The sequence below is a fragment of the Salvelinus fontinalis genome, chromosome 2 (genome assembly GCF_029448725.1).
Source record: "Salvelinus fontinalis isolate EN_2023a chromosome 2, ASM2944872v1, whole genome shotgun sequence".
Classification (NCBI taxonomy): Eukaryota; Metazoa; Chordata; class Actinopteri; order Salmoniformes; family Salmonidae; genus Salvelinus; species Salvelinus fontinalis.
This window is the reverse complement of record NC_074666.1, coordinates 52,524,052-52,537,883: the sequence shown is the minus strand read 5'-3', so window position 1 is coordinate 52,537,883 and position 13,832 is coordinate 52,524,052.

Genomic DNA, 13,832 nt, shown 5'->3' with positions numbered 1-13,832 from the left:
TCACTTGGCGATTAGAGACGTTGTGGCGTTTTCGCTTGGCCGTGGATTCGCCCTGGGAACTGGTGTGTTGAGTTGGTGGAAACAGGTTCCTAGATTTATATGCAGGCCTACAAGTTGAACTCTTCCCTTTCACACATGCCAGAGCACACACGACACATTCCAGATGAATAGTGCACGTGAATAACCACATGGAGATACTGTATACTTTGAAGTTGCGAGAAGAAGAAAAAATATGTACAGTACATATAAAACAAAAGACAAAACAGTACATCATATAATATTATTACACCACCACATATCTACAATTGAAAATGCATAATACCGCCATGCAACAATATTAGAGCGTATGAGTGTGGAGTTTTTGTGCTCGGGCTTGTGTGCGTACGCGTGTGTCTGTACCTTTGTGTCTGTCTCTTCACAGCCCCCGCTGTTCCACATATCTTTATCTGCGTTTTAAATCTGATTCTACTGCTTGTTATCAGTTACATGATGTGGAATAGAGTTCTGTGCAGTTACAGGGCGGCAGGTAGCCTAGTGGTTGGAGCGTTGGACTAGTAACCGAAAGGTTGCAATATCGAATCCCCGAGCTGACAAGGTAAGAATCTGTCATTTTGCCCCTGAACAAGGCAGTTAACCCACTGTTCCTAGGCTGTCATTGTAAATAAGAATTTGTTCTTAACTGACTTGCCTAGCTAAATAAAGGTAAAAAATTGATCAATGTAGTACTGTGCACCTCCCATAGTCTGTTCTGGACTTTGGGAAAATGAAGAGGTGTCTGATGGCATGTCTTGAGGGGTATGCATGGGTGTCCGAGCTGTGTGCTAGTAGTTTAAACAGACAGCTTGGTGCATTCAACTTGTCAACAAATTTTACAAAAACAGGTTGTGATGAAGACAATCCCTCCTCCACTTTGAGCCATGGGAGATTGGTATGCATATTATTAATGTTAGCTCCCTGTGTACTTTTAAGGGCCAGCCGTCCTGCCCTGTTCTGAGCCAATTGTAATTTTCCTTAGTCCCTCTTTGTGACACCTGACCACACGACTGAACAGAAGTCCAGGTGCGACAAAACTAGGGCCTTGTTGGTAGTGTTGTTAAGAAGGCAGAGTAGCACTTTACTATGGACAGACTTCTCCCAATGTTTTGACCATGACAGTTTACAATCCAGGGTTACTCCAAGCAGTTTAGTCACCTCAACTTGCTCAATACATTGAGCAAGTTGCTCACCACATTATTCATTACAAGATTTAGTTGAGGTTAAGGGTTAAGTGAATGATTTGTCCCAAATATTTGAAATATTTAAGACTAACTTATTCCTTGCCACCCATTCTGAAACTAACTGCAGCTCTTTATTAAGTGTTGCAGTCATTTCAGTCGCTGTAGTGGCTGACATGTATAGTGTTGAGTCATCCGCATACATACAGTTGAAGTCGGAAGTTTACATACACTTAGGTTGGAATCATTAAAACTAGTTTTTCAACCACTCCAAAAATGTCTTGTTCACAAACTATAGTTTTGGCAAGTCGGTTAGGACATCTACTTCGTGCATGACACATGTAATTCTTCCAATTGTTGTTTACGGACAGATTATTTCACTTATAATTCAATGTATCACAATTCCAGTGGGTCAGAAGTGTACATACACTAAGTTGACTGTGCCTTTAAACAGCTTGGAAAATTCCAGAAAATTATGTCATGGCTTTAGAAGCTTCTGATATGCTAATTGACATCATTTGAGTAAATTGGAGGTGTACCTGTGGATGTATTTCAAGGCCTACCTTCAAACTCAGTGCCTCTTTGCTTGACATCATGGAAATATCAAAAGAAATCAGCCAAGACCTCAGAAAAAAAATTGTAGACCTCCACAAGTCTGGTTCATCCTTGGGAGCAATTTCCAAACTCCTGAAGACACCATGTTCATCTGTACAAACAATAGTACGCAAATATAAACACTATGGGACCACGCACCCATCATACCGCTCAGGAAGGAGATGTGTTCTGTCTCCTAGAAATGAACGTACTTTGGTGCAAAAAGTGGAAATAAATCCCAGAACAACAGCAAAGGACATTGTGAAGATGCTGGAGGAAACAGGTACAAAAGTATCTATATCCACAGTATAAGGAGTCCTATTTCGACATAACCTGAAAGGCCGCTCACCAGGGAAGAAGCCACTGCTCCGAAACTGCCATAAAAAAAGCCATACGGTTTGCAACTGCACATGGGGACAAAGATTGCATTTTTTGGAGAAATGTCCTCTGATCTGATGAAACAAAAATAGAACTGTTTGGCCATAATGACCATCGTTATGTTTTGGAGGATAAAGAGGGAAGCTTGCAAGCCGAAGAACACCATCCCAACCGTGACGCACGGGGGGTGGCAGCATCATGTTGTGGGGGTGCTTCGCTGCAAGAGGGACTGGTGCACTTCACAAAATAGATGGCATCATGAGGCAAGAAAATTATGTGGATATATTGAAGCAACATCTCAAGACATCAGTCAGGAAGTTAAAGCTTGGTCACAAATCGGTCTTCCAAATGGACAATGACCCCAAGAAAACTTCCAAAGTTGTGACAAAATGGCTTAAGGACAACAGAGTCAAGGTATTGGAGTGGCCATCACAAAGCCCTGACCTCTATCCTATAGAAAATGTGTGGGCAGAACTGAAAAAATGTGTGCAAGCAAGGCGGCCTACGAACCTGACTCAGTTACACCAGCTCTGTCAGGAGGAATGGGCCAAAAAATTATTGTGGGAAGCTTGTGGAAGGCTACCTGAAACATTTGACCCAAGTTAAACAATTTAAAGGCAATGCTATCAAATACTAATTGATTGTATGTAAACTTCTGACCCACTGGGAATGTAATGAAAGAAATATAATCTGAAATAAATAATTCTCTACTATTATTCTGACATTTCACATTCTTAAAATAAAGTGGTGATCCTAACTGACCTAAGACAGGGAATTTTTACAAGGATTAAATGTCAGGAATTGTGAAAAACTGAGTTTAAATGTATTTGGCTAAGGTGTATGTGAACTTCCGACTTCAACTGTAGCTGATATTGGCAGAAAGCTTAAATTGTTGTTAATCTAACTGTACTGTCCAATTTACAGTAGCTTTCACAGTGAAAGAATACCCTGCTATTGTTTGAGGAAAGAGCACAATTTTGAACATGAAAAGTTATTAATAAACAAATGAGGCACATTTGGGCAGTCTTGACAAACATTTTTGAACAGAAATGCAATGGTTCCTTGGATCAATCTAAAACGTTTTACATACACTGCTGCCATCTAGTGGCCATCAGCTAAATTGCACCAGGGCAGGAATAATACATTATGACCTATCTCTAGCATTTCAAAGATGATGGTAAAAAAAATACAAAAGAACGGTTGTTTTTTTTCTTTGTATTATCTTTTACCAGATCTATTGTGCTATATTCTCCTACATTCCTTTCACAGTTCCACAAACTTCGAAGTGTTTCCTTTCAAATGGTACCAAGAATATGCATATCCTTGCTTCACAGGCTGAGCTACAGGCAGTTAGATTTGGGTATGTCATTTTAGGCAAAACACATTTTTAAAAAGGGGCTAAATTAACTAGCCGTTGATTCCCTACCACCTCCACTTGTGTGGTGGTGACCCCATCTCTTGCTGTTAGTTTGGCTCTACAGCTTTCTTCGCTGGTGATAGGCTTAAGGCCACAAAGTGTTATCCCTGACGAATGGTTTGCTATGGCAAAGGTAGTGGACGTCTTTGGTTGGAGTACACATTAACAGGCATGGGGTGAGATAGAAATCTGGATTGTTTTCCTGATAAGCTATGACTGGGGGTGTGGTGATTTTCACGTGGGTGTTGTCGTGCCAAAATCCTACATTTAGAACCCTTTCAACATATAGATGTTCTCTAGTTCAACAATCGTCAGCGTCAGTAAAATTCACACTTCCTTACGATTAACATCAACATGTATTGGAATTGCAGACCCCAGACCAGGTGTGACTGTAATGGCTTTATTGTGGTTGTGATAGCTGAGGTCAATATATTGTGCACAATTGAAAGGGGCACTAGATATGAGGGAATTCTATTCATTGCCAGGTGATCCATAGAAGAGCTAACTTCACAGAGAAAATCCTCTGACAACAAGCAAACTATTTAGACATGGGCATAGTCATGGTTCATGACCTCTATCAGCTTTCCTACCGACAGGAGGGCTTTGTTCATGAGAGTAGCGTGCGTATTTACCACCAGAATAGTGTTCTGGAGAGACCTTCCCACATGCTTGAACACAATCTCGTGTGGTCCAGTGGGGCAGGAACATTTTGGCGACGCCCACAAGTTTAGTGTATATGTAGTACCAGACCTTATCCCCGACCTCAAACTCCTGGTGTGAGGCCTTTTTGTCATAATTCTGCACCTCTTTCCATCTTTCCTTGAGCAAACACGAAGGTAGTCTGGAGATGGGCTTGCAAGTCAGCCACGTATTGATGAGCCGTGTATGCGGTGGCTGCAGCAACATCTTCCGGTTGGTACAGGAGATGCAGTGGAAGCGTCATCTCGAATTATGTTATTCCTGTGGACCTCTGATTGCCATCATTACCAGTGGGAGTTTTGAGGTCACAATTTTTGTTGTTGGCTGTCACATATTTCCTCAGGATTCTGACGATTGTCTGATTGCTCCTTTCTACTCTGCTGGAGCTCCTAGGGTGGTACGCGATGTGGAGTTTGGATTTGACTACCAGAAGCCTCCCATAGTTCAGTCATTGCAGCAGCCGAGAAAATGGCTTCCTCAGTCGCTGTCCACGGTTTCTCCTGGCAGGATGAAATGACTGAAAACGTGGTTCAGCAGGAGAATGGCCGTGGTTTACGCTGTGTCACTGGTTGCTGGCAGGGACTCCACCCACTTTGTGAAGAGTCACAGTGAAGAGATACTTGTTGCCTCCTGCCGACCTGGCACCTGGGCCGAACCAGTCGATCTGGATCAAGCTCCAAGGGTAAGATACTCTGTGAAGTGGCTTGGAAGATTGAAACTGTCAGCAAACTGGACACCCCCTCACACATTGTACCACGTCTTGCTCCATGTGAGGTCAGTGGGCCACCTTTCCAAATGCTTCGCATTTAGCCTTGACCTCCCTATGGCCTCTGCATGAATTGTTGTGGGCATGAGCTTTCATTATCCACCTGTGTGTTTTGGGAACCACCCACCTTTGCGTGGCATTGGTTTCTGTAACATATACCAGTAGGTAATCTACAAGTGTGAGGTGCTGTTAAGTGGTGTACAGCCAACGCAAGTTATGTGAGCCTGCCAAAGCCAGCTCGGTCACTGGGTGATTGACAGGATCAGACAAGAAAGCCATCAAAGTGGCAAGGGTCTCACTTGGGGTTGCATTGGGGAAGCAGGTCACCATTCTGGAATGAATGACTTAGCAACACGTTATGTTCGTATGAAGATGTTTCCCGCAGTGCTACAGTACATAGCTACGCGTGACACCATGGGGGCACCAGTGATCAATGTGTCCTGAGCATCAAACACCCAAGGAGTGCTGTGAATTGCACCAGATTTCGGTAAGCTATCGGTATGGTCGTTGCCAAGTTTGTCACAAGAAGGTGATTTGGAGTGTCCTTTGACTTTCTTCTAATGCACCTGTAGGTCGTGTTTGGTTATTAGGTCGTCACAAGCTAGAAGGAGCTCTTTGTTCTTTACTCATTCGCCACTTCAAGTAGTCATGTGCTTTTGTTTCCAAAACAGCAAGTGGCATAAGAAGGTGAGTCCGGCATAGTTTGAGTCAGTGCAGATTGCAAGTTCTGACAAGTCGTGTTCCACAGCAGTTTGCAGGGTGATAAGTACTCCAGTAACTTCTGCATATTGGCTGGTCTTTTTGCCTAGCTGAAATTGAAATGGTTTGCATGGAGCAAGTCTCCCAAGCCAGTCTCTTCTTATTATTGGTGTCTTTAGAAGTGGTTTCTTTGCAGCAATTCAACCATGAAGGCAGGATTCACGCAGTCTCCTCTGAACAGTTGATGTTGAGATGTGTCTGTAACTTGAACTCTGTGAGCCCACCCAATCTACCTACCTCATCTCCATATTGTTTTTATTTACTTTTCTGCTCTTTTGCACACCAGTATTTCTACTTGCACATCATCATCTGCTCATCTATCACTCCAGTGTTAATTTGCTAAACTGTAATTGCTTCGCTACTATAGCCTACTTATTGCGTTACCTCCTCACACCATTTGCACACACTGTATATAGACTTTATTTTTTTCTATTGTGTTATTGACTGTACGCTTGTTAATTCCATGTGTAACTCTGTGTTGTGTGTGTGGCACTGCTTGGCTTTATCTTGGCCAGGTCGCTGTTGTAAATGAGAACTTGTTCTCAACTAGCTTACCAGGTTAAATAAAGGTGAAATAAATCAATAAAATTAAAAGGTGCAATCTGAGGTGCAGCTAATTGCCGATTTTTGAAGCTGGTAACTCCAATGAACTTATCCTCTGCAGCAGGGGAAATTCTGGGTCTTCCTTTCCTGTGGTGGTCCTCATGAGAACCAGTTTTGTCATTGCGCTTGATGTTTTTTGCGACTGCACTTGAAGAAACTTTCAAAGTTCTTGAAATGTTCTGGATTCACAGACCTTCCTGTAATGATGGGCTATCATTTCTCTTTGCTTATTTGAGCTGTTTTTGCCATAATATGGACTTGGTCTTTAACCAAATAAGGCTATCTTCTATATACCACCCCTACCTTGTCACAACACAACTGATTGGCTCGAATAAAGGAATTAAAGGAAAGAAATTCCACAAATTAGCTTTTAACAAGGCACACCTGTTAATTGAAATGCATTCCAGGTGACTACCTCATGAAGCTGGTTGAGAGAATGCCAAGATTGTGCAAAGCTGTCAAAGAAAAGGTTACTTTGAAGAATCACAAATAAAAAAGCCTCAAATATAAAATAGATTTTGATTAGTTTGACACTTTTTTGGTTACTGCATGACATAACATATGTGTTATTTCATAGTTTTGATGTCCACTATTATTCTACAATGTAGAAAATAGTAAAAATAAAGAAAAACCTTTGAATGGGTAGGTGTGTCCAAACTTTTGACTGGTACAGTATGTTCTCTTCGAAGTAGTGATGGTTCGAAGGCAACGCCAGAGCTACGTCACATGGGGACGGTTTGAAGTCGGTGTCATCGTTACCACAGCTTTGTCACACCGCCAAAGCCCCACCCAAAGGCAGGTTTTTCCCTTTTGCGTAGTTTACTATCACATCATGTCTCTGCAGTATCATTAGCCAAATCCGCTATCCTGCTGTTGTGTACCGCTCCCTCCTGGAGTTGTTGGCTCGTCAGAAATTTCACCGATTGGTGACATGTTTCTATGATCCATTTGTGTCCTCCGACTTAACTGGTGAAGTGCTTGACTGCCCAGACTGTCGACAGCAGTGCTTTTTAACAGTGTGAGTATTTATGTTCAGCAGGGTTTAGTGTTTTTCTCGTGTAAGTCTTGGTCGTATTCTTGGTACAACCCAGCATTAAGGCAGTGTTCTGAGAAATCTACTTCCAAAAATAAAGTATTGTCTTTGGGGTATACCAGGCAGGGTGCCTCAAAATGCAAGATTTTCAAGGAAGTCACAGCTTCGTCGTGAGTGGCATCCCAAACTAATGGGGTCTCTTTCTGAAGAAGACGGGTCAAAGGTGCACCTCATGAAGGTTTGTTGGAGTTTTGATGTTGCGGACTGCCTGGGTTCTGCTAGATTGTGGCAGGATGCCCTCAACACCCATCGGAAGTCCAACATAATTTACTTTGGTCCTGCACGACTGTCCTTTCATGACTAACAATTTAGCCCTGGCTGCACCTAGTTGGGTAGGAACATGATCCATCTCCTTGAGGTGGTATGACCATGTCTCACTCCTCATGAGCACATCGTCAACAGATTATCATCCCCCTGGTGGCTGCATCTATTCGGCGTTTGCTTCAACAGGTAAAGCCTGTCAGTATCCGTAGCGTTCAGGTAGCCATCCAAGGCTTCCTCTATATCTGCTAAGAACGTCTCAGTGTCATTTAGCTTCCCTGAATGGGGCCAAAGGTGCGGAAATTTTCAATAATTTTGTCAAGGCATTCTGCGCAAAGAGCGTGGAGAGGATTGTCTTCAACCTATGGGGAATCTTGGGCTGAAAGGCCAAGAGGAGAAGCCAAGCTTAGGTTATTTTGGTGAAGAGGCATCATATTACTCTGTCGAATGGCCAAGAGGAAAAGACTAAGGGACACCTGAGAGAGGTAAAGTCTGAAACATTCTGTGTCTTCACTCCTTTGTGTACCGAGCTCCGGTTGCTTGGTTGGGTAGTAACGCTGTAGTGCATGACTGTTCTGGAGTTCCTCCAAATGCTACCTAAGGGTGATATTCTGCTGCATCATTTTGGACACGTGAGTGTCGCACTTGCTCCGTTCGGCCTCATACTTATCTGTCATGGTTTGCATGGTAAGGTATTGAGTGCAGAGCGAGAGATTCAGTGATGAAATTTCCTCCGCTTGCTTAGATATCATTTTTCCACCTTCCTCACCTGGGTTCTCTCATCATTCATTTGAACAGCGACTTCAATGAGTTTCGCTGTTTTGACATCCAACTTGGTCATTATCTTCATTAACTGCTAATCTTCGGGCTGCAGGTTTTGAAATAGAACATTATTGCTTTGAGTGGTGTCACACAAAACTGCTTGCAGGGTATCAAGTTGCTTGCCCTTGTTTTTAGCTAGCTCGTCAGATATATCTAGTTTTGCATGGACTTCGTCATATTTATTTTTGGCTAAATCGAGTTGTTCCTGTGGAAGACGGTTTTGTGCTAGTTCTTCGTCATAACATTTTGACAGGTTTTTAATTGTCAATCTCTGCTGGAGGCCATAGTTCAGGGCTAAACTGGAGAGAACTTTTACAAGGCCTGTGCCTGATGGTCTATTGTGGAGGGCGTCTGTCGCCGTTTTTCACTTATGGCATTGTGATCTAACATACTCAGCCCTTTAGGTTTGGGTTTGCATCGCTGCTGAGGTCAGCAATCAATCTTTCTGTGGGTGAGGGTTCACTTATTAGCAGGGGAATGGGGGGCACCCCCTCTGATAGCTTGCTCATTATTATTATTATTATTTTGTTTTGTAAAGTTTGGGTTTTGACTGGTTGGAAGCTGCATAATGTTGGAGTTGGACTTCAATGAACTTGCAAAAGCACATTTAATTGATTTAGCAATGTTAAGAATGAATCATACATGTATAGGCTATATGGGAATTAAACTTTAATTAACCTGAAAGTGTTTCTGTATCTAGGTTAAGATTGACAAGTTTAAAAGGGCTCATTGGTTGGAAGAAATGTATTTTGTCCTTAGTCGAATGATCAACCTGGTAAAAATAAAATATTTGGCAATTTAACTTCCTTTTAAATCGAATGAGACAACGATATCCAATCAGTTGAGATTGGTTGGATACTATAAAGTGTAACCAGTTGTTACAGATGTGAAAAGACGTTTTGCCCTCACACTGAATTTAGTACTTTAAAAAAAATCTTACTGTAAATGCCTATTCTTCACTTCTGTCACCCAAAGCGCAGAATTTCGCTGTAAACAAAGAAAATGGCTTCTCTTTCTTTGTTAGCTTAGCTTCTAATGCTAAGCTAGCCGTTCTTGCACAATAATGTTCACTTCAAGCACATAAAGGTCCCCTTCAATTTGGGAACGGGGGTTTACTAACGACGTCTCACGTTCAACCCAATCAGCGTTTCTTGCTAGCAATGTTACCCAAACATCACGTTCCTGAAGTGTGAGAGACAGAGAGATAGTACTTTGCTTCAGGCAAACTAATATATCTTCTCAAATTTCCTTAAATCGGCTGGCACTTATGTCCTAGCTCTGGAAATTAATAATTCACCCGACACACTGACCCTTTGTCAGGTATACAACACCGGAGACAATCTCTGCTGGTATCTGAGTCGAAAGGAAATGCACACACACACACCACTCAACGATAATCCTGCCTACTGGTTTTTGGGGTATAATTTGCTACACAATTCCTGTAGACTGAATTCCTTCCTTTCATCCTTTTTTTGTCTTAAATTCCTTGCACGGCAGCACCAATATGTCGTGACTTGACTTTAACATTATTCTGAAAACTGTTATTATCTAATTAACTAATTATGTTTAATTGTTATTCGATTAAATTAATCATGTAACAAGTAACTCATTAGGATCTGGGGCACCACGAGAGCGGTTCTTTAAAAAGTTACCATCTCCCGAATTAAACTCTAAAAGGTCTGTAACTTTCACATCTACAAACAGTCAACTTATTAATCACAACCTCGTATCATATCATCATTCTGAACAGTCATAACCTCCTTGCATCTGCAAAAACCTGAGCCTTACTTATGATTCAGTACTACACAAATTGGTTTAATTATTTATTTACTAGGTAATTAAATAGGGACAAATGACAAAGACTGACTGAAGACTGATCTGATTTTTGGAGTGTGCCCCTGGCTATCCATACATTTAAAAAATACAAAATGGTGCCGCCTGCTTTGCTTAATAGAAGGAATTTTAAATGATTTATACTTTTACTTTTGATACTTAAGTATATTTAGAACCAAATACTTTTAGGTTTTTACTCAAGTAGTATTTTACTGGGTGACTTTTACTTTTACTTGAGAACTTTCTATTAAGGTTTCTATACTTTTGTTCAATTATGACAATTAGATACTTTTTCCACAACTGGTTGTAGGTTGGAAGATTGTGGATGTTTTGGTCCCAGTCTGAAATGTGTCTGAGCGAGTGCTAGTCAATCAATCACGCAGACATAGACAGGTTGCCGATGCTAGAGGCTGGGAATCATTAGTGTGATGGGGTTAATGTGTACACAAAGGCCAGAACAGAGAATGTACAGAGTGCTCCCTTGCTGCCATATACTCCTAAGGTAAGGTGAGGTACGGCTAAGGTAAGGTGAAGAAGTCAGGAAGTGGTTACTGGGTTGAAGCTTTACTCCATAGCCTTCCTGGGGCAGTGGGGATGCTTTCGAGAGACTTTCTTCCTGCTCCGTGCCAGCACCATTCACAATGGATTCAGCGCTTTCTCCGTAATCTTTCTGGTGGACAGCCCCCCCACCACTGTTTTATCCCAGACTCGGGCAACCTGAGCGATGCATGGATGAAGGCCGTCATTCCCATAAAAATGGTGAATGGACAGGAGGAGGAGAGCAAGTGCAGAAGTTACAGCCTGGACTTGGTCAGAATCCTGTCTGCTCTGGGCTACATCCCCAGCCTGCATGTCAACCTCACTGGGGTGGAGCAGGAGCGCTGTGTGGAATGATGGAGCTACAGCAATTACATCTTCCAGTCCACCATAGACACTGAGGTCAGTGTAAACAAATTCTCTCTCTATAAGCTGCTGTTGAAGTTGGCCAGGGCAGTAAGAGTCTATGGGGATGTAACAAAGCTCTGCTCGAGTTACTGATTCATTTACAATGGATTATGTTTTAAAAGAGCAGGATGACCTCAGGTATATCCAGAGTGCAGTGCAGTCCAAATTCAATTTTTCCTGTGTTTTGTTCTATATTTACAACAGCTGGTGGAAGGCCTAGATTCAATCAGATCAAGCGTTAACCGGTGATAGCAGACACCCGCATAGCGGATGTTTTGGCGGTGTTGTAGGTGGAACTGCATTGGAGCCATCAAATCAGTGAGCAGCTGCTCTTGCAATCATTTTCACGAAGGCACACCCACTCCACTCGCAGTTAGAAGTTCTGAAGGAGAAAGTGTAGGCTGTATAGAAATAATTACACTAAAATTGAATAATAATGAGGATTTCTATGATCTTAAATCGAGGTGTAGATTACATCTCACATTCCAGCATAGGAATTGTCCGCTTTAAGTATAATGCCGGGAGCCGCTTGTGGATTTGACAGCTCTAACACAGTTCTACCTCCGATACCATAAAAGAAATCTGCTATGCAGATGTCGACTAAAGCGGTTTTGATTGAATCTGGCCCTAACACTGTTAAGGTGTGAAAAAATGTGATCCGTGTAATTTCCTAATAGTTTTACTAGTTGAAAATGCAATCTACGCAGGACCTTCTAATCAGCAGGTTTTGCATGGTGGAGTTTTGGCCAGGCGATATATACGTTAAAGTTCCAAACCTCTCTGCCAATAACAGTTTGCTTTCAGTTTTCCCCTCAAAGTGGAATTATGTTTTTAGAAAAGTTTACAAATTAATAAAAAATGAAAAGCTGAAATGTCTTGAGTCAATAAGTATTTAACCCCTTTGTTGTGTTTACTTCAGGAGAAAAAAATGTGCTTACCAAGTCACATAATAAGTTGCATGGACTAATAATGTAGTGTTAGCATGATTTTTGAATGACTACCTCATCTCTGTACCCCAGACATACAATTATCTGTAAGGTGCCTCAGTCGAGCAGTGAATTTCAAACAGATTCAAACACAAAGACCAGGGAGGTTTTCCAATGCCTTGCAAAGAAGGGCACCTAATGGTAGCATACAGAGTGAAAAGAAGGAAGTACAGAATAAAAAATATTCCAAAACATGCATACTGTTTGCAACAAGGCACTAAAGTAACACTGCAAAAAATGTCCTGAATAAAAAGTTTGGGGTAAATCTGTCACGCCCTGACCTTAGAGATCCTTTATTCTCTATTTTGGGTTAGGTCGGGGTGTGACTAGGGTTTGCATTCTAGTTTTGTTATTTCTATGTTGGCCTGGTACGGTTCCCAATCAGAGGCAGCTGTCTATCGTTGTCTCTGATTGGGGATCATATTTAGGCAACCTTTTCCTACCTGTTTTTTGTGGGATCTTGTTTTTGTATTGTAGCCTTTTGCACTACAAAGCTGCACGTTCGTTTTGTTACTCTTTATTGTTTTGTTGCTGGTTCACATTAATAAACATGATGAACGCCTTCCACGCTGCACCTTGGTCCAATCCTTCCAACAACGTTCGTTACAAAATCCAATACAACACATTCGTCAATACCGCTCTCTATATTTTCAAGCATGGTGGTGGCTCAGGCTCCATCATGGTATGGGTATGCTTGTAACTGTTAAGGACTGGGGAGTTTTTTCTGGATAAAGAAAGAAACGGAATGGAGCTAAGCACAGGCAAAATCTTAGAGGAAAATCAAGTTCAGTCTGCTTCCACCAAACACTGGGAGATGAATTTACCTTTCAGCAGGACAAAAACCTAAAAAAAGGCCAAATCTACACTGGAGTTGCATACCAAGAAGACAGTGAACGTTCCTGAGTGGCCGAGCTTGAAAATCTACTTCAAGACCTGAAAATGGTTGTCTAGCAATTATCAACAACCAATTTGAGGAGGGATGTGAGGGGGGGTTACCCATATTTAACCCCTTTTCCCCCACTAAACTACTTCCATATACACAGTGTACAAAACATTAGGAACACCTTCCTAATATTGAGTTGCACCCCTCGCTTTTGCCCTCAAAACAACCTCAATTCGTCGGGCATGGACTCGACACGATGTCAAAAGCCTTCCACAGGGATGCTGGCTCATGTTGACACCAATGCTTCCCACAGTTGTGTCAAGTTGGCTGGATGTCCTTTGGGTGGTAGACCATTCTTGATACACACGGGAAACCCAGCAACTTTGCAGTTCTTGAGACAAACCAGTGCGCCTGGCACCTACTACCACACTTCAATCTTTTGTCTTTTTTTTTTTTTTTTGGGGGGGGGTTGGATCAGCTTAATATTGCGGAAAGAATGTTACTTCCAATGTAATTGTCTGCATCATTTCCAATCCCCCATATTTTTTGGGGTAAATATATATATCCATTCACGTATGC